This window comes from Onychostoma macrolepis, chromosome 20 (assembly GCF_012432095.1).
Source record: "Onychostoma macrolepis isolate SWU-2019 chromosome 20, ASM1243209v1, whole genome shotgun sequence".
NCBI lineage: Eukaryota > Metazoa > Chordata > Actinopteri > Cypriniformes > Cyprinidae > Onychostoma > Onychostoma macrolepis.
In genome coordinates this window covers 14235393-14249177 of record NC_081174.1, presented here as the reverse complement: position 1 = coordinate 14249177, position 13785 = coordinate 14235393, and the positions used below count along the sequence as shown (strand labels likewise).

Below are 13785 nucleotides of genomic sequence, written 5' to 3'. Positions count from 1 at the left end.
GGGCGCATGAGATTACTGCAGTAAGGTTTCACCGTCAAAAGAACAGCACACATCTGGGATCAACAAGTTAAACCAGAGTTGTTAACCTTCAGATTCCAGTAATCTGGCGTAAGCATGATTCCAGCTTTCACAACAGCTGCAGTGCAGCGAAGAGTTCAAAGTTCCATCATTTGGCGCCATTTGAGGTCTTTTGAAAGTTCATCATAAACTCTTTTAAAGCACTGTTCTTAACTTAGACTTCAACTGATTCAGGTTTTTTTTGTTTGTTTTTTACAGTACCCATGGGCGATTTAGAGTAATGATAATGCCAACTGCTCTCCAGAAACAAGCTTGGGTCAACATCATTGCTTTGGAATGCACATTGGAAAATGCTTTGTAAACCTAGGAGACCAGAACATAGTGAATTGCTTACTGTCTAAATAGGCAACTCTAAAGCCCAAAAATACTTTGGTTTTTATGTGTATGCTAGAGTATGTTTACAGTATGAATATAATTTGTTTGTGCTCCTTCCATCATGTTGACTTTGTCATGTGACCTACCAGTGTCAGTTGTGTCGCTTCACTGCCATTCTCAACTCCTCTCCTGTGGTCTCATGGGATAGTAAAGTGTAAAGCTGAAGTACACTTTAGGCTTACGGCTAATCTTCATGGAACCTCATATGGTCACATATACTGAATGAAATAGCATAGACTTTTCCATGGATAGTGTTTGCATATTTCATTTCATTCTGTAACCTACTTGTTCTACATAATCTATATATTAGTGCTAAAATGCTACTGTTTTTGATAGCGTTGATAACGTTTCTCACAGATAATATCATGATGTTTTTTGCATTTGCCTTACCGAATGTGGTATCCTGTCAGCAATAGGCTAACCTGTCCATGGGATTTTTTGATTGCTGTCTGTTTAAGTGCTGGCGATGCAGTGTTGCCAGATATTGCTATTAAAGCAAATAAAAACTAAAATAAATAAATAAATAAAAAATAAACTGAAATTAGTTTATTTGCAAATAAGATAAGATAAAAATACTGCTAACCTTAAGCTGCAACTTTAAACTTTGTTAACTTTCTGAAGTGTCAAATTAAGTGGAAAAGACCAAATACGCTTGTAATAGCTGGATCTGTAAACACGGCGGCCTCACTCTCTCAAGCCTCGTTCACTCCGCCAGTGTCTCACAGCAATCATATTTATACCACAGACGGTAAATATTCTTGCGCACTCATATGAAGAGTTCTAAACAGCAAATTAGTCATTCAGAGAACAAATTGTATTTTTGAACATGAAAACTTTACTTCATAGCTGGCTACAGCCATAGTTATAGTAGACATACACTCTCAGAAATAAAGGTACAAAAGCTGTCCCTGGGGCGGTACCTTTTCAAAAGGTACACTTTTGTACCTATTAGGTTAAAATATGTACACTTGAAAGTACTAATATGTACCTTTTAAGGTACCAAAATGGACCCTTTAGGTACAAACATGTACCTTTTGAAAAGGTACCGCCCCAGTGACAGCTTTTGCACCTTTATTTCTGAGAGTGTAAACAGCATTCTGCACAGGAGACTCAACTCATGGTTGATTTAAATAGAGATTAACATTAGCATGTTGTTAAGCTAATAAGCATAAAAATACATGGCACACACAAATACAGGGAAAACAATTTTAGTAACACAACTATTTTAATCTATCAGTATTGAATGAAAATAAGCAATTAATTCTCCCACTTCATCCGTCATCTTGATTAGAGTTCTGCTGCAGCAGGGTTGACCTATCTTAGAGTAATCTTTAGGCCCTTATGAAAATTAATAATGGTTTTATTGTAGTAAAAGTGTAGTAACCATATATAATTATTTTTTTTGCTTATTGATTAGTTTGTATAACCACAGTTTTACTACAAATACCATGGTTAAACTATGGTTAGTGTAGCAAAACCATGGTTAATTTGTGGTTACCATAGTTTTACTATAGTTTTCTTTGGTCCTTCTAAGGATTTTAGGATTTTTTTCCATACTTTTGGATTATTGCAAAAGTATTCTTGCTTATTCTTACACATTCTGATGATTAAATAATTTCACAAATGAGCAAAACTTGAAGCCTGCTGTATGATCAAATTTGATGTCCCGACAAACTGTAGACACATTTAGCCATTTGTTGTATTATTATATTTTATTATATGTGGAATATTTAATGTTGTAAAATACTTTGAACCATTCAGGCTTTTAACCAAAAAACCATTGTCTTGAGGTCAGGATGATTGAACCCAAAATGTGAAAATGCAAACTTGTTGCTTGGTTTAATGACTCATTCCAGCGGCACTCTATTGAAAAGATGAAAGATCGACACATACAACATTATGCATATTGAACAGATTGTACCTCTGTCAGTGCTTGTAATTACTCTCAGATTAAGAATGGTGTGTACTCTGACTAAAATCTGTGGTAGCTCAATTTTAAAACTATTCCCTTGTTCTTGAGAGTGAGAGTGATGCTTTTTTCTGAGTTGTAGTAGTATGTAGCGCTGGAGGACAGAAGATTACAGGACTGTGAGTGATCAAGAACAGTCCACGAGAGGCCGATCTGATGATACCACGGGTAATTAGAAGCTTGGTGAGGGTGGGTAGAGCACTTCTCCAAGCATTTAATTTGAGATATGAAGGGGTCTCAAAGCTGGGAGAACTGGACCTGTGGTTTCTGTGGAAATAGCACATCTTAAATTTGCCATGTGTGAGTGCAATTGGTGGGCTGAAACAGCAACATGCATTTCTTAGAATTAGATATGCCAGAAATGTTTTCATAATGATATTTGCACCATTAAATAGACATTTAATGTCCCATGTTAAAAGTTCACAAACCTTTTTCTGTTCTAACATGAAGTTTGCTATTGTAGAACAATTTTCAGTTATCAAGTCATAAGATTTTAAAATAAGTTTTTACTTTTATTGCTTGTCCTGGATTGTGCATTTATCAATCAGCACCACCTATTGTACTGTAGTGAATTTAATTTTAATTTAGTCCTTAAAAATGTGTTACTTACAATAAAATAAATATTAACTAAACGTTAAATAAAACTTAAGGTCACACTTTATTTTAAGGTCCAATTCTACCATTAACAAACCATTAAATATGACTTTTGCCTCAATAAACACCTAATTTGCTTCTTATTAATAGTTAGTAAGGTAGTTGTTAAGTTTAGGTATTGGGTAAGATTAAGGATGTAGAATATGGTCATGCAGAATATGTGCTTTATAAGTACTAATAAACAGCCAATATGTTAATAATAGGTATGCAAACGAGTTATCGTGAAAATTACTCCCTATACTAAAGTGTTACCAAACTTGATTTTATTTCAGGTAGTTGCCGAAGAAACATTTCTGATTTTCATTTAGTTTAACTTGACATAATAAAATAATTAAAACTAAAATAAAAATAATAAAAAACTGATAAAAATGACAAAACAGGCAACAAAATGACTGAAAATTTAACTAAAATGAAAGAATGGAAAATATTATTATAAAAACTAATTCAAAACGTTAATACAAATGTAATAGTATTTCAACAATACTAAAATAACGAATATTTGCTTGGTGTGAATAGCCCTTGATTAGCCATTTGTTTCACATTTTCATTTTGCATTTGGTGTCAATAGCCCTTTATCTGCACCTGCATTTAAATGGTTTTACCACCTTATGAAGTATATTACTCCTGGAGGTCACAAGGGATTACCAGACATGGCAGAAAATGGCTTGTGCACAGCACCATCAGATAACTTTGATTCAGCTCACTTACAGGCGGAAACAGCTTCATAACAGAGAAACAGAACAAGTCCTCTGTGTCCGCACAGCTGCGGCCCAGACGTGGCATTGTGCTGCATGCGTGCGGGGTGTTCGGGAGATGTCTATCTCTGAGAGAGGAGATTGAGATCTCGTTCTGGCTTTGACGGTACGTCTCCGAGCTTGTTCAGCAGTAGATTTGGCAGAACATGTCAAATTTTGGCAGCGAATTGTGCGTTGTAGGAACTGAGCTAAATGATCCATTTTGCTACACTAAGTAGTCTGTGGTGCATGTCACTATTTTTAGTTTTTCTACCTGTCAAAAGTGTCTTTGTCTCAAAGTGTCTTTCTATGTCAAAAAAATTTCTGAAGGTGTTCTATGTACGTCAATTCAATTGGCCACAGCTCTTTAAACCTAAATTGCAATAGAAACATGGCTGTGTCTGGGAGATATTTTCAATTATAGGGTTGAGATTATACTGAATCACATGTTCTTTTTTTACGAGGTACAATGACGTCGTCATCACTTGTCTGAGACAGCAATCCAGCTGTTGTTTGAGGTAATCATGATGATGTGTTGTGTGGTCATTGAAAACAGTGTAGTCGACCATGTCGGTTACATAAAATGTACTGTGAAGTGGTTTTGCAACCAGAGCTGCCCCGGGATGGAGGCCTCGCCCTCATCATCACACAGGGATGGAGCTCAGAGGCATGACCAGACCTGCCAATACATCAAGTACAAGTTTCCCTTCTTTTGGTTGGCTGATTTAAGCAGATTTCCAAACAAATCCATTTCATAGCCACAATAAGAGATAATAATCTAAAGTAGCTTAAAATGGGCAGCTTACTTATTTCATTGGCTGTGATTTAATGTTTGATGATTGTTGATTTAGACCTTATAGCCGTCTATAAAATAATTTTCATCTTGGGATGCACAATATAATGGAGTCGTATAGGTTATTGGACAGTTAAAAAAATCATATTATATTATATTAGTTCTTTAGTTTTTTTTTTTTCATATTTATTAGAATTTTTATATAATTTACATTTTAATAACAACATTATACATTTAATTTAAATTTATTATAAAATGAATCTGTAAAAATCTTAAAATGAAATCCTATTTCATAGTGTTATTTTAAAATTATGTGTGTAATGTTATAGTTTTAATTAATATTTTGAATTCGCTTTTATTTTTATATTTTCAGGTTGTATTTTTATTTTAGTTCTTTTTTTTAGTAATGTAGTATGTGCTTTTGCATTTCTTTATTTTATGTTAGTTAGTAATTTTAGTCATTCAAATGAAACTTATTTCAGTTAGTTACCAAGACAACTTATCATATTTATTTGATAATATAAGTTTTGTTAAAATATTAAATTTATATAGATGTAGTGAATTTAGGCACCACAACCTTATACATTTTGTCTGTCTGTCTGTCTGTCTGTCTATCTATCTATCTATCTATCTATCTATCTATCTGTCTGTCTATCTATCTGTCTATCTATCTATCTGTCTATCTATCTGTCTATCTATGTATCTTCCTAAATTCACTAGCGTTTGAGTAGCGTTTCAACATTTCATTTATATCAGAATTTTTTTAACATTGAGTCTGTAGATATTTGTATTGGCCAAAACGTTAGTTTACAAATGCGATGATTTCATCTTAAAATATCAGCTGATCAAAACATCTATAGCACTTCCACATAAAAGATCTGCACCCTGCTTTGCAACCCTATTAGCTTCCAGCCTAATAGCCCACCCTCTCCTCTAGCCATAAGCTTTCTTCCAGTCTCTCTCGTGGCTATTCCAATGGGAATGGGGCTCGTCTGTTTTTGCAGCTGCTGGCAGTGCTTTTGAAAAGGAAGCAGATGCCTGTCATGTTACCGTGTGGTTGATTAAACTGGTGAACTGAGTTTAGCTGTTAGCATATTCCTTACACATTGTCAGTTATTAACTAAACCTTATGAAGTGGAAAATAAACACGAGACGAGAGTAAAAGCTTTGCCGGAGGGACCAAAATACTATCATATACAGTAGGTTGTCTCCGAAGCCATGGACCTCTGTAAAACCCGGTACACACCAAGCCGGGCAGTTCGTCGGCTGACTAAGTTTGCGAAATGTGTTCCGCGCCATTGGCTGAAGTTGGTCTTCGCCAGCTTTTTTCGGCCGATTCGACATGTTGAATCGCCGTCGGAGCTCATTGGTCAGTCGGGCCATCTGAGCATTCTGATTGGCTGTTCAGCTGGCAAACCAGTGCACGAGAAAAGCGCAGAACGGACGTGTTTCTTGGCCGTCGGGTGTCGAGCGTCGGCTTGGTGATGTGTCAGGGCAACTTTGGACCCAGACGCTGCCGACGTGAGCTGACCCCGCAGTCTGCTTTCGTCGCCTCTAGTTCGTCGGCATCAGCTTGGTGTGTACCGGCTTAAGGAATATTATTTGGCCGTATGTTAGTTTGTTTATACATTCCAGGCTACAACTGTAGGTTCTGAACTTCTAGTTTAGAGACTCCTGTACATGTCATGCTGTAAACACAGAACTAGGACAGACAGGAAGAGCAAACGCTCTTAATTATCAGTTGATTGACAACTACCACACTTGTTCCACTGTGTTCAGGCTGTTATCGGTTGATTACCGAGGGTCGGCAGAGGTTGTGGGTACTTTCAGACAAGCTTTTACACAAGCTCCACAGGAGGGTAGCTTCAGTGTTTTGTTCCCTGCTCTCCACAGTTAGCATGTCTGCAGCTGCCACATGGTCTCCTGTGCCAAAAACCAACAATAGTTATTACACCCCCTACCATCAGATTTTCCCCAGTATGCTATTTAAGCCATTAATCCAATTTTCTGCTGCTTGAAGAAGAAAATTGTTGAAGCTTTTAGCATTAAGTTAGACCATTTGTCCATTCAAAGATGGGCGAAGTTGAGTTGTTTAGTTGCTTCACTGAATTGTTTCAATAAATGATTTATGTCAGCTTTAATACATTTCCTGTAAGTCTCTGCAATGCATAATTCAAATTAAAAAATGTTTAGTATAAGTTTGGGTTCAGTACATGTTTTTTAATGTTTTGTAAGAAGTCTCTTTTGTTTACCAAGGCTGCATTTTATAAAATCAAGTAAAAACAGTAATATTGTGAAATATTATTACAATTTTAAATAACTGTTTTATATTTTAAGATGTAATTTATTCCTGTGGGAACAAAGCTGAATTTTCAGCATCATTATTCCAGTCTTCAGAGTCACATGATCCTTCAGAAATCATTCTGATATGCTGATATGGTGCTTAAGGAACATTTCTTAATATTTTTGTGGAAACTGTTATTTTTTTTCAAACGAATAAAGCCTGGGGACCCAAGATACTTACATGCAACTTGCTAATGCTTGTCAGTGGCAGGTGGTATTAGGGGGAGGGTACATTGTCATTCTAGCTTTTTGTTGGACAAACATTTCTCCACAAGTTGCTCTGTATTTTTGGTCTCTTTGGTCTCAACAAACTGATTAGTTGATTGATCGTGTGCTTCTTTTTTCTCTTACAGGACTTTTTTTTTGGCTCTATGCTTTTATTTTCTTTGGCTTTGTACTGAAGGCATCTGCTAACATACACTCTTACAAAAGAATTAAGATGATGATTAGCCTGCTAAAACCACAGATTCATTAAGTCTTTCACTCTCACTTAAAGGGATAGTTCACCCAGAAATGAAAATACCCCATGATTTACTCACGCTCAATCCATCCTAGGTGACTTTATTCTTTTAGACAAATACAATTGGAGTTATATTAAAAATTATCTTGGCTCTTCCAGGTTTCTGAAGCGAAAAGATGCGTTTGTGTAAGAAAAATATCCATATTTACAACTTTATAGACTGTAATCTCTAGCTATGCGTATGTCCTATATCATCCACTGGAACACCATTTTCTCATGAAAGCGCAGAATGCCTTTATCCATTAAGCATGTTTTATTGAATTGTGCTGGTTTCAACTCATTGAGAATTTTTTTTTATTCAGTTAACTCTTGAAGAGATTAAGTTAAGCCAAATACAATTTTGGAGTTTTTAGCAAAAATAAATGATAAAAACATGATATAATTCAGTCATAATATTTCTCGCCATGAAAATAGCCACAGAAGCTGGAATGGTGTTAAACACAAACAAACAAACTCATGAAAGTGCATACGGAAGCTAGAGATTACGGTTTATAAAGTTTTAAATATGGATATTATTCTTACAAATGCATCAGTTCGCTTTAGAAAACCTTTATTAACTCCCCAGAGCTGTGCGGAGCAATTTTTATGATGGATGGATGCACTTGTTTGGGCTTCAAAATCTCAACAGCCATTCACTGCCATTATAAAGCTAGTAAGAGCCAAGACATTTTTTTATATCACTCCGATTGTGTTCGTCTGAAAGAAGAAAGTCATATACAACTAGGATGGATTGAGGGTGAGTAAATCATACAGAAATTTTTGGGTGTACTATCCCTTTAAGTGGCCCTCAACACACACACACACAAGCACACACACGTTTACTTTGGTAAATGTGTGGACATTCCATAGATTTTATTATTTTTGTATATAGCTAGCTATAAAATCTAACCTTAACGGAAAACCTTCTGAATTTTTAGAATTAAAAAAAAGCTACACATTTTTAATTTTTATAAATGAGGATATTTCAATAGGTTTTATCAGATATAGCTCACTTCTAGGTACAAAATATGGTTAAGCACACACAAACAAATAACAGTTAACACACACGCACCTGGGTTGTCCATTTCACAGCCCTTCTCTAAACAAACTGTAAACAGTGCTGCAGCAGAACGCAAGGAGAGAGAGAAAGCGGGGAAAGAAGGGAAGAGCAGTGGGCGGAGTCTTACTCTGCCTGTATCCTATGAGAGACCTGGGTGTTGAAAAGAGGTATGGCTTGTCGATAGTAACATCTGTGCCTGTGTCGTCAGAGAGAGAGAGAGAGAGAGCGAAAGGAAAAGACAAGGGGGTGCGTTTGTATGAGATGGTTTGTTGAACAGCAGGGAGACGCTGCATGTGTGTTTACCGGTCAGCCGATGAGGATCGCTCACGCCGGCTCTCGAATATGGAAGCGTTCTGGGACTGATCTACGGCACATTTATGTTCAAAATGACTGAAGTGACATTCTTGAATTTACATTCTTCTCAAGCCTTTTAGAGAAGATCCTTTGCGCTTCTGTAGCCAGTCTTGTTTCCTCTTGAGGGATGTAACATTAAACGGACCGTAAGCAAAGGCATAAAGGGTAAGTTAACACAAGCAGAGGTTTTTCAATCTCATGACAGTCTGAATGAACGTTTGCAGTGTGTTTTTCCTGTGTTGTTCTTTAGCTGTGACGGCAGCTGAGCTGTTTTAATAGCTCGTAAAGCCTTGAAGGGCAGGTGTGCGTTCTCTCACTGAGCGCTGTGGACGTGTACGGCTCTGCAGTGTGTCCGCTGAGGTGACAAGACATGCGGCTCTCCTTTAATCATCCGAATTATGCATATAAATATTAAATAAGAGTATTAAAGGCGTCGCAGGCATCCATTTTAATGTGACTGGACTGGGTGAGCGGAGATCACCTTGAATTTAAGCAAACTGCTTTCACAAATCTTTCCTTGCTGTATTCCTTATCTTGAGCATTTTTTTTTTTTGGTTGCATTTATTCTCATGGGATGTGCTTAAAGGAGAACAAGTTGTTTGGTTGCTTAACTCCAGCATGGGTGATTATTTTCATGGTATCTTTCATGCTCTGAGCTGTCATATTGAGATCGCTTATGGTCTTCTGTTCAAAATGTTGCTGTCACATTTGTTTCAAGTGCTACCCCACCCTCAGAGGTATCTGGGTTAAGATTGAGACAGTTATGGGTTCAAAGCTGTAGCTTCTGAAGCTTTATCTCTCTCCCGTCCTTTATTTTACCTTTTTATTCTTTGATATATTGCCATCTTTCAGCTGTAGAGGTCTGGATAGTGTCGTTCATAATTAATGTAAATATTCGGGCTGATATCAAGGGAGAATTCTGCTGACCTATCAAATGACTCATAGGTTAATTTAAATATTAAATGGTTTTTAATAAGAGGGTGTGGCTCACCCTCTGGATTGCAGGATTTAAATTATGCTGACTCTCATTTCACTGGGTCATCTGAACATTGTTAGACAGAATTCATGAAAAAAACACAAGTTGATTATTATTATTTTTTATTGTGGTTGTCCTTGGATTAGTGCAAAAAAAGAGGGTTGAATACCGGTCGACGATACATGTGCTGGTTGCCATGGCAACAGCAGGGCTAGGGAGGGACTGATAGCATCCTCAGTGCAATGCTTTTGCTACACTTTTGCCATATAATGCTTTCACATCACTGAATTTATATGTTTTGTCTGTGTTGTGTTATATTTATGCCCAAAGTGGATAGTACAATTTTAAATGATTTAGTTTATGTGAATGGAGAAAGATGGATAGTAGGCTATGTAAAACCTATTTTCTCACCATAACTCATTATCCTTTGTGCATCAGCAAAATTGACATGTTTCGTGAGGATGTCTCTAGCCTCGGGGGAGTATAGGATCAAGTTAGCGTTCGCAGTGGTCGAAGGAGTCAGCGAGCCGCCATACATCTGAGTCAGGTGTCATTTCCTGTCAGTCGGGGTCTCAGAGTTCACCGGTATTTCTCCACTGAGCTCCTTCCATCACTTATCTGCGGCCAACACAACTCTTGTGGCCCCCAGGCCGAGGCAAGTTTAGACTGCCATCTGCAAACATGCCTGCTGCGTTTGAGCTTAATGTGGGCTACATTGACTCACTATTTCAGGGCTTTAGCTGTGTAAACCACAAGAGTGCGTTAAAAAGTAAAATCAGGCCTTGCTTTTGCTAAAATGCATGGTGGGCTGAAACAGTTGATACAAAATAAAAGTATTTTTATGCTATGCCTGATAACCAGTATTATTTTTCTACTTATTTTAATATTGTGTTATTATTATGCATTTATTAATATTTTGAATATTTAAATTTTATTTTTATATTTATAATTTAAATTTTTAGTTTAAGTTTAGTTTAGTTTCTAATTTTATTCGTTATGTGCTTTTGTCACCTTTATTAGTTTTAGTTTTTTTAAAAAATATTTATATCTATAGCTTTAATTTTAATTTAATATAGTTTGTATATTTAGTACTTGAACTTATTTAAGTTAGTTGCCAAGGCACCATTTCTAATTTCAATTTTAAGTTTTTCATCTAATATTTATTTTATAAATATGTTTTATCTAATATTTTATATTTTATTTTATGCCAGCTTAATTGTAATTACATAAAAAGATTTTAAAAGTTTTAGTTTTAGTTAACAGTAACAACACTGCCGATAACTAAAAAGTGGCCGATTATTAAAATTCTGTTGTATTTTGTCTTAATAAATAAAAAATACAACAGTAAAAACAAAAACAAATTGTTTTAAAATGAAAATTAGGTGAAAAAAACAAAAACATGTTGTTTTAAAGTGAAAATTAGAAAGCAAAAAAAAAGTGAAAATTAGGCATCACAACAATTTTAATGTATAGTATGACAAAAGGATAAATATTTTGACATTTGATAAAGATTACATTGTGTTTTAACAATTAACTTTAGGTGAACATTAGTGACAGCATAGGTAATCTAAATTGTTAAAATGAGAAATGTATATATTTTGAATATAATTTATCCAAAAACAATAATTAAAAGATAAATTCTAATATTGACCAATAACCAATATTGTGCATGCTTATAGGAAAAATAAATATCTACATTTACAATAATATGATCTAGATGCCAGTAATTTGAGTTTAACTGATTGTACATGGAATAGGGTTGGGTTTGGGTCAGGGCCAGGCTAGGATAATGAACCCCTGATAAAATGATCACCATTCTGTTAAACCCAGTTTGGCCTGGCCTCTCAGTTGGGAGTGTCAGTGTGGAGAGGAATGCTCATGCTTTTGACTGGTGTGTGTGTGTGTGTGTGTGTGTGCAGTTTGTGCAAGTGTCGAGAGGGGGATGGTGGTCTCATTGTCTGCAGAACATGTTTGACAGGCTGTCTGTAAGGGGGAGCAGCTATTCAAACCTCTTCATCTTCTCCTCCTGTTTTTCCTTCTAAATTACCCCTGACAGGAGGGAGTGTGGAATCTGAACCCGAAGCTTTGGGTTCACGTCGTAGGAATCCCTGCCTGGCCCGTGCCTTGAAGCTCACTATGGTCTTCCATCCAGATACTGTGTTCCTTAAAACATGAGGGGGAGACCTAGCTGTTAGCTTGATAGCTACCACCACCCTCATGATTAATGAAGGGCTTTTCTCACAATCGTAGTGTTACTCAACACCTCTTTTGAAAGCTTCAGTCTATATCTCACTCTCCAGGTCTACGAGTCCTCATGCTGGGAAGCACTCAATGGTTCCCCAGTGCTCCTCTCCACAATGTTGATTTAGGAAGCTATTTTAAGTGCAAGCATTATGAACTTATCGGTGTGTGAAATGTGTGCTGGCCCCGTCCCAAATGACACACTTGATGTGGAGTGGCCTTGTGGTCTTTGCTTCTGCACATTCATGAAATCCACAAGACCATAGACTGTCCTATTTGTCATGTTAGGTTTTTAAACCTTTTGTTAACCTTTGTGGACTTCATAGTAGGGCTGCACGATATATCGCATGCAATATTTAATGCACATCTTGTGAGTAAAGCCGGTTCTGTAATCAGCGGTAAATTTCCATCACGTGCGTGATTTCACGTGGAGCAGCATTTACTACACAGGGCCGTTGTTCATCGACGAGCTGCGCAAATCCACGTTCATTGTCAAGGTGGTTTTGCGCAGCTCATCAGTGAACAACGGCTCTGTGTAGTAAATGCTGCTCCATGTGAAATCACGCACGTGATGGAAATTTACCGCTGATTACAGAACCGGCTTTACTGACAAGATGTGCATTAAATATTGCATGCAATGTATCGTGCAGCCCTACTTCATAGTGGAATATTACCCAACAAACCTTGAGAAGGACATTGAGGACTAATGTTGTCATTTCGGACACATCCATTATTTCTCTTGCTTTAGGCTTGTCCCTTTTTCTTTTAATTGAGAGTTTTGTTCTGGTATCTTCAGTTTTGATTGACAATAAAAGCTGGTTTTATCAACCAGGCATCAAGTGTAGACTTAGAAGACAGTAAGGGGTTGACATTGTCATATGGGACGTGTCGATTATTTCTTGATTTCTAGGCAAGGATTGACCCCTTTATGTTAATTGAGAGTTTTGTTCTAGTATCAGTATTGATCGACCTTAAGAGCTGGTTTATCAACCAGGCATCAAGTGTAGACTTGGAAAATGGCAATGTTGTCATTTGGAACACGTCCATTATTCTATTGTAGGTTTGACCCCTTTTCATTTTATTGAATGTTTTGTTCTTGTATCAGTTGTTATTGACCATAAAAACTGGGTTTATCAACCAGGCATCAAGTGTAGACTTGGAGGATGGCGAGGGGTTGACGTTGTCATTTGGGACACATCCATATTTCTTGATTTCTAGGCTAGAATTGACCCCTTTTCTTTGAATTGAGAGTTTTATTCTTTTATCAGTATTTATTGACTGGTTTCATCAACTAGGCATCAAATGTAGACTTGGAAGATGGCGAGAGATAATGTCATTTGGGATACGTCTGTTATTTTTAGATTTCTAGGGTAGGTTTGACCCTTTTCTTTCAATTGAAAGTTTTGTCCTTGTATAAGTGTTTATTGACCATAAAACCTGTTTTTATCAACCAGACATCACTGTTTGCTGCTCAATAATATCAATGTGTGATGGCCATTACTTAATAGCTTTTCACACTGACATTGATTTGCAGCAGCAAATTGACTGGAAGATATTCTTTTCAATGACGGTTGGTGATTTGTAGTGACATGAGCAACATCAATTGATGATGCCACAAAATTGAGCAGAGGATAACCTTGTGCAAACAAACAATGAATGCAACAACTATCAATGGGAATGAGAGAGAAATCGAGTAGGAATCTGACTCT

The 13785-nt window shown here is 36.6% G+C and overlaps 1 protein-coding gene across 3 annotated transcripts in view; it reads left to right on the top strand.

Annotated features, from left to right (window-relative positions):
- daam1b (dishevelled associated activator of morphogenesis 1b) overlaps nt 1-13785 on the top strand; it is an 83310-nt gene that overhangs the window by 18507 nt on the left and 51018 nt on the right. The window contains exon 1 of one of the 3 annotated variants that reach the window (XM_058755564.1): nt 8731-9024. The exons of the other annotated variants lie outside the window; for them this stretch is intronic. The gene's annotated coding sequence lies outside the window, so the exon portion shown is untranslated. Of the gene's footprint in view, nt 1-8730; nt 9025-13785 lie in introns of those variants that run through there. 3 annotated transcript variants of the gene reach the window in all.